A 14,802-nucleotide genomic window follows, 5' to 3' on the forward strand; every position below is an offset into this window, starting at 1 on the left:
ACCTGGAAAAGCAGGACAATAAAAAGATAGCTAGCCTCTGCCCCAGATCCCCCTCCCAAAGAAAAAAAATATATATATATATAAATTTTTTTGTAGACCCCTCTTTTCTAAAAGCTTTCTGAGTATTTATAAAATGGGGACCGCACTGAGAAGGAGTGGTTTAGACTGAGATCTTCTATCTCAACTAGCTGGCCACCAACTCGTCCCCGGCGTGAGGGTGTCTATAAGATGATTCCACTTCAAAGAGTCAACGCAATGGCATTATTCTAGAGTTTCATTTGAAAAACACTAACATGGACCTAGATACTTGATGTTGATAGGTCCATCCTAGAAAACCTAGTGCTTGACTCGGATTCCCACTCACTCAGCTCTTGTTCAAACAAGGTGATTCAGCAGCGCTCCACCGAGCTGCTCCTCTTGCCCCTCTGTCTGGGGAAATGCCCCGGGATGCTCACCTGCAGCCCTGCAGCCACTCGAGAAAACTCAGATAAGCGCTCCCGCAGTGAAGGGAAGTCAGCTGGGACCTTGGCCTCCACCCTTCAGTGACCTACAAATAAACTGTTCTAGAAGACAATTTTTCCCAGTACTTTGAGTTAGGACATTTCTTAAAACCGCAATCAGATGAAGATGTATCTTGTGAAAATCTTCAATATGCATTGGATCATATGTCTTTCCTGGCTCCAGATGCAACCTGCATCACCTCTGAGACGAGCTCTTTAAGTGTAATGCACAGCTTACTGTTATTGATATAAAATGGGTATATCCATAGAACAAATTGCTTACAAATCGAACGCATGTGATTCTGGGGATTGCATAAGACTTCCACAATGACCCCGAAGAAAAGCCTGTGACCAAAACTTCACAAATGGGCAGAGCACATTTCTTATGGGAGCACTGGGGACAGTCACACTCCCTGACTAGCTGGGTCCTTATGTCAACACACCTGTGGCCTGGTGTAGATCGCTCCCTTTCCCCATGACGTTGGATTCAATGTTATTGGAAGTCTTGTCCAATTGTAAATCACACTTTTGTCACTGGGCAACTTTTGATTATGCAGGGAAAGAACTCTATTTGGTTCAAATCACAGCTGTAACCTATGCACAGATGATGGTCAGTCATAGCCTCTTTATTGTAAAATGGGGTCATAACCATTTACTGGGCACAGCTCATGTGAAAAGCAGTGTCTAAAACTTCTGGGGGCTCAGTAAAGCTAAATGTAAAAGTAGCCATCATTCACTGAGCACCACTGCATCAGGGTGCTTTAGATACATCATCCGGTTAGTGAACAGCTTAAAGTTCTAGTCATCCCCAGGGAGGCGGGATGATGGAGGCTTTGAACTGGAAATTCCCTGATCCCAAAGCGCTGGCTGATTGCTGCCCTCCTCTGTCACTTTAAGAGATCAGTTAGTCTTCATCAATCTCCCCCACTCCCTTCCCGACCTTCTTCTCACCAAGTTACCTTAGAGGGTAATTAGCGGGGAGTTAGGGAAGTACCTTTGACACTGGGACGCATGCGCACAAGCCTGAACTGCTGCTATCTATGCAGAAATGACTTCTCACATGTGGAAGAAGAGCTTAAATCAGCATGAAGACTTTTCATGAAGTTCTCATCTCTTAAGAATCCTTCTCTACACCCAGGGCTTCAACCAGCCTTCAGAACTGCTCAGGAGAGTGCAAGAGGGCGGGCCAGGACAGCAGGACCACCTGGGGAGGCAGCTTAGGGAGGCCTGGGGTTTACACAGCAGGTCAGGGGCTGGAATCTTCCTCACAGGGCAAAAGGCACGGCAGGGCTGGGGTGCAGCTCTGGGTTGACTCCCCAGCACTGGGGGAAAAGTGGAAGGCAGTTCCTAAACTGTCCAACTATTAGCTGGCCGAGCTGAATCCCAGGTCAAGCTCAGTTTGCAGCTAGATCCCATGAAATGCTGTCTTCTCCTGCCGTTCTTTTGAGAGAGTGCAATCTTAATACATCCAGGTGTGCGACCAATGTGTCACTCATAATGGAACTTCAGCAGGTATTTCCCCCAAAACCAGAAATCTTGTCCTATCTAGTGCTGAACTGGGGTCCCTGAAGCCCAAGCTTCTCTGACCAACTGGAGTCTCTGATCCCGAGAGCAGTTTTCCCAGGAAGCTGTGAGTGAGAGAGACGGCTTAGCCCCTGGGATGTCAGCCCTGCATCATGGCTGGGAACAGCGGTGATTATTTTCCCCATTCAAAAAAAGGCCAAGAACTACTAAACAGTCCCAATTCCATTAAGTAAAAAATGTAGGTCACCCCTGATTGCAGCAGTGTGATTCTCGGTGTTATAGGAACAAAATTAACCACTTCAAAGAAATGCATCCCCAGTTCCAGCTCTACCCGGAACCCAAAGTCCAGGTGAGATCTGACTTTGCACTTCTCTGAGCTTCAGTATGAAATCATTTTGAAGCTTGTCCTGTTAGTCACTGTTGTAGGCACTATGGGGCCAGTGAAGATGCATGTGATCCCTGCTCCAAGGAGCTCTCTGCTTGGTGGTATGAGTGGAGGCGAGAACTTCCCTAGGGTAAAGCATCAAGGCTGGGGTAGAAATTGCTGGGTAATGGAGAGGGAGCAGAAAATTGGAGCTGATCAGGAGAAACCTTCTCTTGGATAACAAAGTTCTGGACTTTATCCCAAAGGTGTGTTAGGAAGCTGCTGAGGGACTTTATGCTGAGGTCCCCACTGGGCACATCTGTGTTCTATGCTCATTGCATTACGACATATGTGCAAATGACATTGGGAGTCCAGCGGCTTCTAGCTGGCTTCCTGCCTTACCGTATTTTTAAAGGATTCTATGTGCCTGTGGGTGCATCTGACCCATGAGCAAAGGTCCTCATGGGGCAAAGGTGTCCAGCCTCTACCTCAGCAGGGCTGTAGTGCCCTGCCCACCTGACTTAGAGGTCACCCAACCCATCTTCTGAACTTCAAGGACTGTTTCTTGTCTCAGCCAAGGACGATCTGGGCTTGATTGGACTCGAAAGTGAAAGTTCCCTAATATAAGACTGTGTTAGTTTTTTGTCAATGTGACCAAAATTCCTGACAATAACAACTTAGAGGAGGAAAGATTGATTTCTGGCTCATGAATTCAGAAGTCTCAGTTCATGGTCAGTTGTCTCCAGTACTCTGAGCCTGAGGCATCATGGTGGAAGGGTGGGTGAAGGGAGGCTGTTCAGCTCATGGCAGCAGGAAGCAGAGAGGGGAGTAGGGAAGGGGCCAGGAACAAGATACAGTCCCTAAGGGCATACCCCGTTTCCTGCTTCTTCTTCCAAATATGCCCCTGCTTCCAATTTCCATCTCCTCCCAGTAGTCCATTCAAACTATTAATCCACCAAGTGGATTAATCCACTGATGAGGTTAAAGTGCTCACGATCCATCACCTCCCCAGAGCCCTACCTCTGGACTTTGCGGTACTGGGGACCATGTCGTCGACACATGGGCTTTGGGGAGCCACTTCAGATCCAATAAGGACCATGATCAAAACAGGGGCCTCGTCAGATTGAGAGCAATGGAGTCTGGTCACTCACCAGGCAAGTAGCCTCCAGCCTCCTTCCCACGTGCTGCAGCTCAGCTCCTCCTAGAGCGTCCTCCCCAAGATCCAGCTACACCATGAGACTTGGCGTGCATGCACCACCTCAGGGAAAGGAGCCCGTGCACAGCAGAAGGCTCTACCTACCTTTGATCCATTCAGCTTTGGAGAATTCTGCTTAATAATTGTGCATACCTGTGGGAAGAGTGGGACCTTCCAATGCACGTATACAATATGCAATGATGGATCAGGGGAATGGATACACTCATTACCTCAAGCATTTATCATTTGTTTGTGTTCAGAACATTCAAAACCCTGCTAGCTATTTTGAAATGCAGTTGTTTTCGTCCATAGTTATCCTACTGTGCTTTAGACTCCCACAAGTTTTTCCATCTGTCCAAAGAGACTCCTGTACCCATTAACCATGCTTTCTCCATCTTCCCTCCCCTACATCCTTTCTGGCCTCTGGTAACCACCATTCTATTCTCAATTTCTCTCAAATAGATTCCTCATATGAATAAGATTGTGTGGTATTTGTCTTGCTGCACCTGACTTATTGCATTTAATATAATGTCCTGAAGTTTCATCCATGTTGCTACAAATGACAAAATCCCATTTTTATTACTGAATAATATTCCATTGTATATACACACACTGCATTTTCTTTATCTATTCAACCTGCATCCTGTGCAGAACTCTCTGCAACACATCGATTTCATTTTCTTTGGATGTACACCCAGTAGTGGGATTGCTGGATCATATGATAATCCTATTGCAGTTTTTCTGTGAGGCTTCCATACTTTTTCCATAATGGCTATACCAATTTACATTCCCATGAACAGTGTATGAGTGTTCCCCTCTTCCCAGATCTCTGCTGGCGTTTCCTTTTGTCCTTGCTATAATCGCCATTCTAACTGGAGGGACATGGAAAGCTGTAATACTGAGCCAAAATCCAGCTGCTGACAACTTGCATCCTTGGTCTTAGTGTTTCCCTTGAGGGTCGCATAGTACACACCAGCTCGCTCTTCAACATAGCATATTTATTTTTTCCACCCTCCTGGGGACGGTCCAATCTTTACTAATGGGGATCAGGTCTGATTCAGATTGGAATTTCCATTATCTAGTGTGATGCCTAATATATAACAAGTGCTAAATAAATGTTGATTGCATTAAAGCGTATACAAATGGTATATGTAATTGATAAACATACGTGATAAAGGAAGGTAAAGTTGATATTTGCAGGTAGTCATGTCTTACAATTTCTCCTAGTTTTCTCTTCCTGTGACTACTAATTGGTTGTAGGTCAAAAAGACTCAAAAATAAAAACGTTTAGCCTTTCAGCTAAACCCTTCCTCTAGGATTCCCATTGCAGAATGAAATATCCATCTAAGAGTGAGAACAGGGTATTCACAGAGCCCGCTTTCCTTTATAACATGGGTCAGTGTCTCCAATTGTCACTTCCCACCTGAGACTCTGCAGGAACGGGATGAGGCGAATCCATTTAGCCCAGAGAGATGGGGTGAGAAAATCAGAGATGGTGGCTTCCTTCCTCAGCTCCTGTCAAGACTTTCCTCTGCTCCCCAGGGGGTGGGAATCCCCCCTGCCATTTCTGTGACAAGACAGTAGCCCTCAGCTCCTATTCCTTCTGCAGTCACACCTGTCTCGCTGAACAGCAACCACCTGCCATGAGTCGGCCTCCTGGAGCGGAGGAGCCAGCACCTGGCCCACAGGCAACAGCGAGTCTCCTTTGTCTCTGGCCCTTAGCTCAGCACAGGGCCTGGTTTACTGAATAGCAAGGGACTGCAGTGTCTGTCCTTCAGAAAAAGAATGTGTGCTGGCTGTACAGCCCCGTCCTGGGCTGGGACGCTCCCTGGCTGACATGTTCAATGGCCAGCTCTTCCCATCTGTCACCTGGGAGACTAGGTGTCACTTTTGCCATGGTGTGGGTGCGTGTCTCCCACAGGATGTGTTAAGGGCTTTCCTCCAGAGTAGCGCCCTCAGGTGGTGCCATTGACCCTCGCGAGGCAGAGCTTTATGGGAAATACTTTGGCTATGGGCAGAGGGGAGAGGGGGCATCAAAAGGGACTACGGGACCTCATTCTCGTCCTCTCTCTGCTTCTTGGCTCTGCCACACACTGCCACCACAACATGCCGCCCTCACCTGAGGCCCAGAGCCAGGGGGCTGCCTGATCTAGGACTGGAATCTCCAGCCAAAATAAACCTATTATCTTTATAAATGAGCTGCCTCAAGCGTTTGGTTGTAGTCAGGGAAGCCGACCACTGCGCCCTCGCAGAGTCCTCCGGCCCCGGCGTTCCTTCTCAGAGCTCCATCCCTAGATTTTCTTTTTCCTTTTGCAGCACTGATTTCAACAGGGCCTGCTTCACACAGCCCCTTGCTTGTTTCTCGCTGTCCCCGGACCGTGTGGCCTTGTCTGCCTGGTGTTCTACCACTTCCCACTGCACGTGACAACAGAATGCCGTGACACATTGCTTGAAGCTGGCCACCAGTCAGGCACTCTGGGCATTGACTTCTCACCAGAGCCCAAGGAGGGATTTCCTCATCCCGTTTTACAGATGAGAAAGCAGGGGCTTCAGTGGCCTGCCTAATGTCACAGCATGAGTGACATAGTCAGGGTCTGAATTCATTCTGTTTGACTTCAAAATCGATGGTCATGTGATTACAAGCCAGAGCTCTGCAGTATCCAATAAATATGTTCCAAATAAATCATAGTCAGCGACAATGGCAGACCTTGTTCTGTCCTCGACGGGACCTATCTAGAAGGCAGGAGCCATGTCACATATCCTTTGGTGTCTTCCAACACCCACTCGAGGCTGACAGGAACAGAAATGCATGGCAGAAGGCCAGGCTTCAGCTGCTTTGTCTCCTCTCCAGTCACGTCCCCAACTCCAGCTCACAACGCCCTCAGAAGCCACGGTGACAAGAGTCTGCGGAAAAGCTGGGGCTTTAATTCTCAGGTGGAGAAGCCACTGGAGACAATTCAGGAGTGCGGCATGACTAGGTTTGGTGAATTGAGGTGGAACACCGAGGGCCAGATTGGAACTCGTGGCTGGGACCCAGCGGGGTGCACAGCACTCACGCAGTGAAGGAGTGTGACGCAGAGGAGGGGTTCCCTCACAGCCCGCTGAGCGTGAGGAAGGCCGGGCTGAGGAGCACACTCTTTATATTTGGTTATAAACACAGGGCATCCTAAGGATAGTGGACTTCAAATTGATATCTTCGGGTTGTCCTTCAGGTGGTACCATTTCTGCCATGTATGCCGTCAGTCGCCAGGTGAAAGAGAAGATAAATATAACAGAGGTGTTAGGACCAAGGAGGTCATAGGACAGAGCTGACCTCAGAGCACCTGTGGCCTTCTGGGAAGGATAAACAGCACAAGTGCACTGTGTCCGGGAGACCCGACCCCTGCCTCAGCGCACATAGGGAGCCTCCGGGCCTGCCAGCTAGATGGGACAAGGCCAGCGGGGTCGGGACCTCGGACACGCTTTACAATCAGCCTGCCTGTGAACCTCTTCCGTCACCCGCCTCACAGGACTGCGTGAGAGACAGACAAAGACGTGCACCGAAGAGCTAGCACCGGACGTAGCCATCTCTGCTCAAAATCATTTCTGTGCGACACTCAGGGCTTGGACAGAAACTGCCTGTCACCCCTGGAGAGAGTCCCTGAGCGCCTCATGGTTAAATCAAACCACGGAGCAGCCACAGAGCAAATGGCAGTGTGCCCAAGAGTGTGCTGAGCAAACGTCCACCGTCCTCTTCCCCTTTCTCCTTTCTTCCCTGTTCTTGTCCCTGTTGTGCAGACGAGGATGTCCGAAAGTAACCAGAAATCAATTGTCAGGCTTATTTTATTCGTCACACGTAACAACCTGGTTGGTCTTATCCTGAAACCGGTTCTCACCGAATCGATGGCTTGCACCCGTTTTGTCTCACATGACATCATTTTTAAGGGCTCTTCCATCTCTGCTCCGGTGGAGTTCCTCTGCCCTAAGCCCTGCCACTGTCTGCCCTGGGGGAATGTCCTGCTCCGAGCAGTGGTCAGCATTCCAAATACCCAGGTTCAGTCTCTCCCTGGTTTTCCGCCGTACCTCTGCTATGGAAAGTGAGGAGGCAGCGACGGTGTGGCCCTGGCCCTTGAGACACAGGAATAACGAGGCACTTTGGGGACCTGCGGCTCTTCCTAGAACCCCAGCTCCAGACTCAGGCATCGCCCCCTCCCCTGGAGTCAGAGAGAGGCACGTGTCCACGGGCACCTTTCGCACCATTAAGAGGTGGCTCCCATTATAGATCTGACAGGGCTCATATTTCAACCTGAAGAATGTAGAGCTTGTGTCGTTTCTGAAGTCCAGGCAGAGAAAGGGATATTTCAGACTCTGAAATAACATGGCAGGAAATTGAGATTCACTTACTGCATATAAAGTGGTCGAAAAATCCCCTCTTTCACTATCTCTTTTCCCCTCGGGTCTGTGGTTCACAAACTGCAGAGCATAAATCGGCGCAAACCATGCTGGAATATCAATAAACCCACTTCGACCCGAGGCAGGAACTCAGCTTGCAGCGCAGGGTTTTTTTTTTTTTAGACGTTGGTTGGCAGCCAGGTTGATGAAAGGAGAAACCAAAGAGAATAACAGCTTTGCAGCAGCAGAAAAAGAAGTTAGGATTCAGGAAATGTTACCCATGCGCCTCTGTAAATTCATGAGGAATGAGGGCTCTGGGCAGAGGGGAGGGTAAGTCATGAAAACAGGGACACCGACCCCGGACCGTGGCTACAACCCACAAGTCTGCACTGCAGCGGTTTTAACTGTGCCCTCTCCAAAACCATACGTTGAAGTCCCAAACCCAGGACCTCAGCGTGCGTCCTTATTTGGAAGCAGGATTTTACAGAGGAAACGGAGTTCAAGTGAGGTCATTAGGGTGGGCCCTAACCCAGCGCGACACGGAGGGGCAGCTTGGACGCAGGCACACTCAGGGTGCACACACAGGTCCACCCTGGTGCAGGCACTGCTGGGGATCAGGGCCACAGGGAGAGCTCCACCCAGTAATCAGAACAGGAAGCAGGACGCTGCAGAACGGTAGCAGGAATGACAGCCATTGTCTTCGCAGTTACAGTCAGGCACGATTCTCCTCAAGTCTTTCCCCTGCACAGCAGTCCAACAAAACAGGCGTGATCTTAGTATTACTAACCTCACTTTTCACATGAAAACGCTGAGCCCTGGGCAGCTCAGCCGCTGCTTGAGGTCACGCCACGGGTCAGTGACTGTCAGTTGGTGGCTCCTCTGCATTGTCTCCTGTAGCATCGACTATTTACAGAATAAAAGATCCACCCATGTGATGCACGGGCGGGGGGGCATGTAATATGCAAGTTGTAAGGTTACCTTTGCTGGGGAGAAAAGTACCATTTTATCCATTTAATTTTCAAAAGTGGTCAGAATGTAGCCTAATTTCAGGGGTGCTTGGCATTTGTCTTCAGTGGGAACTGCAAGGTAGAACCCCAAATGAGATGGTCATTCCTGGTCTCACCAGGTGTGGCATCCTAAGGGGCATTTTGGTCAGGTGTGACAGGTGGGCGGGTGTATCTCTCTTTGAGTACTTCGCAGGCATCTGTTGTGAGGCCATATATAAAAGGACTCTTGGACAGGAAATGTGATTCAAGGAAAAGAAGACTCTCCTGCAGCACATTTCTAAGCTGATGGGCCTTCCTTATCAGGTAGGAGGAGAGGGTTATGCCTTCCCGCAACCAAGAACTTGAATTCCCTTTGGCCCTACATCAATGTTGCTATGGAATGCATGAAAATAACATACTGGAATAACAACTTCCAAAGCATTAATGAAAATAAAGTTCATTAACAAGACTAACGTCTGCCGTCACTGAACACCAGGCTGGACACGTGTGGGTCCCACACTCGTTGCTGGGTTAACATGCGACAGCTCGCTGCTCTTGATGCTGAGCTGCCCAGAGGAACGAGACTCTCATGAGGGTGTGTGAGAAGGGAGATGGGCGAGAAGAGGCAGGGACAGGAACACGGGGAAGAAGAGGGCAGCAACCTCATGGTCCTGGACAAGTACCAAGGATCAACAGAGGCAGATTGTTCTAGAAGACTGTCCTGGCATTGGTGCCAAGTTGTTTTTGCAAGTGCTGAGCATGGAGCCAAAGAACAGAGCCTGTGATCACCATCACCTACAGAGTGAAGTAAGGGCCAGCCAGGGCTGTGCTGGGTCTCGATGAGTCTCCACGGGGCTTCAGAGGGCCAGTGTCCTCGTGGTCCCACCACCTAATGCTAGAGCAGGACAATTGCATCACCTTTATAGGTTTTAGCTTCCCCATCTGCAAATTGATGATAAATAATAGTCCTGACTTGATGGGGATTTGTGAACAGCAGGCGAGATGATTTCTGTGACTCACTCGGCACGGCCGCTGTCCCAGAGTTAACACTCAGCAGATACTGGCTATGAGGTTACGGTGTGAAGAGCTGACATGAGACCCGGAGACGGCAGAAGATGAAGAGTATTTTGCTAGATGGAAAATGGTGGGGGAGGACATTCCAAGGAGCAAGATTAACATCGAAATTGATTTTCCAGGCCAAGAGGAAAAATACCTCTTTTGTGAAAAGTTTCTTTTTAGCTTGACTGTTGGAAAAAAGCAAGCCAAGAATTCCACATGAGAGATGGATCTGAAACTCTACCTCGGATCCTGAAATCCAGGAGATGTAAGTTTGCATTTTATTATTCCCAGTCGGCCAGACTTTTCCTTAGCCTCCCTCCAACACGTGCCCCACCTCCACCAGAAGAGCTTTGCTAAAGCAGTTTGCACTCACACCAAAAATGAATCGATTATTTGGAATCATAACAAAGTGATAGAGGGACACTGGTCAATGAAAACCCAGACACTTTCAAGCTGATCGGCACTTTCAATGCTGGTTTGTTTACATGTTGTTTCTGCTCTGTGCCAAGCAAGATGCTTGGTGCAGAGGACAGGAAGGTAATGGAGCCAGCAGTCCTTGGGGAAGCCCTGGCTAGTGAGGGAGAAGGATAAGTGACGAGGCAGTGATAATTTCAAAGGAGTGAGGGAAGACGCAAGCTGCCTGGTAAGGATGAGCCAGCCTGGAGCGCCAAGGAAAAGTCTCGGGATATCTAACACCAGTGCTAACCTCGTTCGAGGCCCTTCTGGAAAGCACAATGAGTTAGAAATTGAGATGTACAATGGAGATTGCTCTCCAAGTGCTCCCAGCAAGTGGAAGGATGCGTCATTACCCGCCCTGCCGGTAAGCGGGGGTGAGCTTCCTTCCAATCGAGAACCCCTGGGGAGAGGACCCTTCTCCCTCCTTCCTGGCCTTCACACTTCCGATTTCCTCCCTCTGGAAAAAAAAAGGTTTAATCAGGGCTGAATTAAATTAGAAATGTTAATGCTGAGATAATTGCCACTGCTCTCGGAAGAATTATCTTTAATAACGCATTTCATTCATCAGCCCTAAATGCAGTTTTGAACCCGCCACATCCTGATGGCGCGGAAGCTGGATTTCCATACTGAATTGCCACTTCCGGGCGGTCATCACACACCGGGGACCTGAGCCCCTGGGAAGATGGTTTCGCTTGCTGCTCATGTGGGTGCTAAGGTGCCACCTGCAGCCACCCAGCCTCTCAAGGATTCTCTGAATTTCATGATGACTCACAGGGCTCGGGCCGGGAAGGGCGGCCTCTGGGGCTGCTGGCGGCAGGGTAGGTCAGGGAAGTGAGATTTACACGTTTCGATGGTTGCTTTGTGCTTACGTGGGAGAATGCCCTGGTTTATAGTGAGCACACTGATAAAGCCAAGGGTCGTGTGGCATCGTTCTTTAGTTCTTTCAAATGCTTTTGAATATTAACAACTTTACTTTCAAGCATTTTAGGGGAAAAGTACTTTTGGATTATTCCCTGAAACTTTTCTGTAACTTTGAGATTGCTTCCAAAAAGGTTTTTATCAAACTATTAAAAATAAAAATTTAAAAAATTAGTTAGGAAGCCCTGCCTTCTCCATTCCCTCCTGCTCCATCTCTAGAGGACTCTCAGCGTGGGTCACAGCAGCCATTCAGTGAGCTTTCTTCCATGGCTACATGAAGGGTCAGGGTTGAGCCCTTTGAGTTCTGGGGGACATCTTTATTGCATCCGAATGCTACAGAGGAGAATTATAGATAAGACAATGAGATACGGTAAGTACCCACAGGAATCCTTCTCTGACCAAAGCGAATCCTCCACCACAGCGCCACTACCTATCCCAACAGGAAGGCTCCCTATATCTCCCTGCCCCGGTGGGTGAACGAATCGGCAAGGGTAGGAGCAAAGTGGCAGGAAGGACACTGTTCATGTGCACAAGCTCCCCAAACCAAGCAACCCATTCAGTGTGAAATATTCATTATTCCTCAGATTTAGCTTCTCGGCGATTAAGTCCTGTTTGTGCCAAGCACTGTCTCCCATATACGTTCTCTCTGTTTACTTTCTCAGCCATCTTTTGGATTAAGATGACATTGTCCCCATTTTATGAGTTTGGAAATGAAAGTCCAGAAGGGGCAGTGTCTTATCCACGAATCTCATGCCACTTTGAGACCAGCCAAATGCATTCCCTCCTTAAGGATGTCGCTCCAAGGAGGGCTGTGAACAGAGAGCCTTTCCACCAAAATGTTCCGCTCTTATTCCTCTCATTTAAGTCTCAACTGTCTACTAGTCATCTCTTCAAGCAACCTATGCACCAAATAGACTCCACATTTCCCCTTACCGCCTTTATTTCCTGTGAATTCCCAGGATCCACCAATTTGTCTTCCTAAAATTTTGAATCCAACCCCCACCCTTGATCTCGCGACCTTCTCTCCTAATTGAGTCCACTGGCTTCTCTCTTCTTGTCTAACTCAGTAGACTTCCAGGGGGTACTCTCTGGCCCCTGTCACTCCAACACAGAGCAGCACAATGGTCTTCATGGAAAATGTGGATGATCCACCTCACCCTCCTGCTCTCCATTCCTCACTCCTCTTTTTTTCATAAGAAAAACATGAATGATATATGCAGCTCATCATGGTCTGACTCTATCCAGTCTGTCCCCTCTGTCCCCTCCTAGTGACCTGCCCCTTCCATCACACAGTGTTTGCATGTCAATACTATGCGCTGAGGATTGCTCTAAGTGATTCATATTAATACTCTTTCCCATTTCATAACAAAGCTATGAAGAATTACTACATGAGACAGCAAAATCTATAGGAGAAAGAACCCATATGGCCAAACCTTACTCAATTATTTTCCCAGTGCCCGGCACAGGGCTTGGTCCATATTAGGTATTCAATGGACATTTGTTAGATGAATGAATCGGTAGGTAAGTGGATTGATGGTGGGTAGATGGATGGATGGTAGATGGTGGATTGTAGGTAGATAGAAAATGAGATAAAGGGGTATAATGCTAGTGCTAAAAATTATCCAAAGTGAAATGTTCCAGAGACACAGGACCAACTGATAAGGACTCCATACGCTTTCTCTTCCAGTTTGAATTCTCTAAAATCAGTCATGTTTTCAACACTCTGGTTATAATGCACAAATACTCAGAAGACAAAAATGATAAACTGGCGAGTGAATGTGAGATCTTGCCTGTTCCCTCCTTCTCCCCAAACCTTGTGAAGCTGTGCCAAACAACCCAACAGGCAAACCACATTCATGAATCTCTGTATGTGTCCAGCCATTTGTATTTAACTAAAACCAAGGAAAGTTGACTTGCCTCAAAGAATTGCTGCTTCTGGAATCTTTCAGCTACTGAGCTGATTTGCATTTTCCCTTCAACATGAACTGATTTTAAGTGGCAGAAAAATCAACTTCTGTTTTGCACTCTAATGGGAGGATAAAAGTTATACAACCATGAATTCCACTGATTAAAGATTCCTGCTCATTTTCTGCTGCCTGCTAGCCATTTGGTAGCATTTTAATTTAACTTTCCACTTGCATATTCTCCATTAATATTTATGAAATGATTACTAGCTGCAGCTTAGTCCTTAAAAACTGTATTTGAAGCATTCGGCAAAATACATTTGCTAGTAGTTGTGAACAAATAATGCTATAACAAGCCGTTAGAAGACTTTCGTTCCTTGATGCAGCCTTTTCTCCCTGAAGCTAAGATAATTAAAAAGCAGTGTGGGCCTAATCAGCAGGTAGAAATTCCAATAATTACACTAAACCTTGTATATTACAGGAATCCTCAGACCAAGTGCAATTCCTGACTGAGTGGAATCTGCAGAGCCTTAAATGCCCATTTGATAAAGACAAGGCTTATCCCCAAGACCTATTGTGGACACGGAAATAACCGGGATGTGTAATAATCTTCACAGTTGCAAAAAGTCTCTTTTTCACATGTCTTTTTATTTCGTCCTCATAGCAAATCCATGAGAGAGTGTTATTATCATTCCTAGCTTATGAATTAGAGTTTTTAGGGTGAGAAAGCTTAACTAACGTTGTCCATTTAATGTTGAATGCTTGGAGGACAGTCTTGAACCAGCCTCTGTACCCTCTTGCATCTGCGGGATCCATGTCACTCAGGCCATCTGAGCTCGTGATGGACAAGGGAGGCTCCCAGTGGAAGCCCTCAAGCAAGGAGACCACCATTGCCACACAGTGAAGGACAAGACCGAGAAAGAGGAAAGCCAGCACCCGGTACAGTGGTGTCCCCAGAGAGGCACGGATCAGAACTGCAGTGGGGAGCAGGAAGGAGGGACCAAAGAAAATTCAGAGAGAGAGAGAGAGTCCAGGCTGAATCCTAAGGGCAACGAGCAGTGCCGTACAGAGGCACCCAGCTTCCCAGCCTGCTCTGGGGCCCTGTGCCTCCACAGTGTGGATGGAAGGAGCTGCTTAGAGCAGCCACGGATCAGCTCACAAGGGGCTCCTGCTGAGTTCCAGCTCTAGTTTGCAAGTGATGGGATTGTTCTGAAGCTTGGCGTAGGCAGTGAAGCAACAATCTGCGGATGAACACCGGCAAGGACTGCCGGAATCCCAGGCAAGGAGACCAAGTGAGGCTTCAGGAAAGGAGCAACAAAGGCTCAAACTTGGCCACGGGAGGCGACCTTGTGGATGAAGACCAAGCTGCCAGAAGGTGGCAGAACCCACCGTCAGACCAGACGCTATGAATCCCAGTGCCAGGCTGTGCACGCCACACCACTGACTCAGTGAGAGGGGCTTTAGAAACATCTTTGTAGGCACAGAGAAGCCAAGGGTGGTGTCCAGGGTGATGGGAGCCCTCTGG

The sequence above is a fragment of the Sciurus vulgaris genome (genome assembly GCF_902686455.1).
Source record: "Sciurus vulgaris genome assembly, chromosome: 14".
NCBI classification, from domain to species: domain Eukaryota; kingdom Metazoa; phylum Chordata; class Mammalia; order Rodentia; family Sciuridae; genus Sciurus; species Sciurus vulgaris.